This window comes from Mustela lutreola, chromosome 7 (assembly GCF_030435805.1).
Source record: "Mustela lutreola isolate mMusLut2 chromosome 7, mMusLut2.pri, whole genome shotgun sequence".
Taxonomy (NCBI): domain Eukaryota; kingdom Metazoa; phylum Chordata; class Mammalia; order Carnivora; family Mustelidae; genus Mustela; species Mustela lutreola.
The window spans coordinates 26124386-26125636 of record NC_081296.1 but is presented as its reverse complement, the minus strand read 5'-3'; the positions used below and the strand labels follow the sequence as shown (position 1 = coordinate 26125636).

The window sequence follows — 1251 nt, the reverse complement described above, 5'->3', positions numbered from 1 at the left end:
TCTTAAGAGTAAAGACTGAGATTTCTCAAAACAGAAGGAATTCTCCTTAAGAATGCAACATAGAGACCTGCCAGTGAGGCATCTGGGTGGCTCAGGCAGCTAAGTGTCTGCCTTCTGTTTGGGTTGTGATCCTGGGATCCTGGGATCGAGCCCCTGATCAGGCTCCTCCTCAACAGGGAGCCTGCCTCTCTCTCTCCCTTTGCTCCTTCCTGCACTCCCTGCTCATGCTCTCTTTCTTTCTCTCTCTCAAATAAATAAAATCTGAAAAGAAAAGAAAAGAAAGAAGGAAAGAAAGAAAGAGAGGAAGGAAGGAAGGAAACCTGGCAGAGTTTCCAATTTGCTGCCCTGTCGAATCCAGACTCAAGACTGAAACATCAACTCTTATTTGAATTTCTACCCTGGTGGGGTTTGTCCTGTGAGTTTTGGACTTGCCAGCCCAAACTGTTGTGTGGATTAATTCCTTTCCGTTCCTTCTTGTATCTCACTTTCCAGACCTGGACCTTCCCCAGACGCTAAAACTACTGACCCCGGCATGATTTGAACACACAACCTTCTGATCTGGAGTCAGACACACTACCATTGTGCCACAAGGTCCTCTGCATGGGTTAATTCCTTAAAATAACTCTCTCTCTCTCTTTCTCCATATAAGTTAGCCTTCCATCCTTCCTTCCTTCCTTTCTCCTTACCAAAAACAAAAACTAGAAGGGGAAAATCACCTCTTTAACAAATGTCAGAAGTACCTGTTAATGCAGAATCTTACACTAGGAAGGGCTGTGATCAGCGGGACCAGGCCCCCGCCTCCTGAACAAGGCAGGCAGGAGGTCATGCTCTCCATGTAAGGGATTCACTCCAGAACCACCAACCCCACCAACCCCAGCCAGAGAGAGCCAGGAGGAGCCTGCAGGAAGGGCCATTATTACAGGGAACCCAAGACCACCCAGGTCAGTCTAAGGGAGCTCTGGGGGTTTTGCCCCAAGACTACATGGTTCGTCATGCAGCCAGAGAAGAGACAGAAAGAAGGATGTGTATAGACTGTGATAATGGGACCCCGAGTACATATTTGAGTTAATAAGTCTGATGAATAGAAAATCAATTATATATGCTAATTAAACACAGTAAATGTTGGCTTGTGCACTTCTCTACAATACTTACTAATTGCCATAACTTAGATATTTATAAGCAAGCCATTAAAAAAATGAAAGAAAACTGATGGTTTACAATTTTCACGCCTTTGGGGTTGAGAGAAGGACA

At 45.1% G+C, this 1251-nt stretch overlaps 1 non-coding gene across 1 annotated transcript; it reads right to left on the bottom strand.

The window, feature by feature from the left end:
- Window positions 1-522: 522 nt before the first annotated feature.
- Window positions 523-594, bottom strand: TRNAW-CCA (transfer RNA tryptophan (anticodon CCA)). The gene has a single exon. It is a non-coding gene; the product is annotated as a tRNA-Trp (tRNA).
- Between the last annotated feature and the right edge of the window lie 657 nt (window positions 595-1251).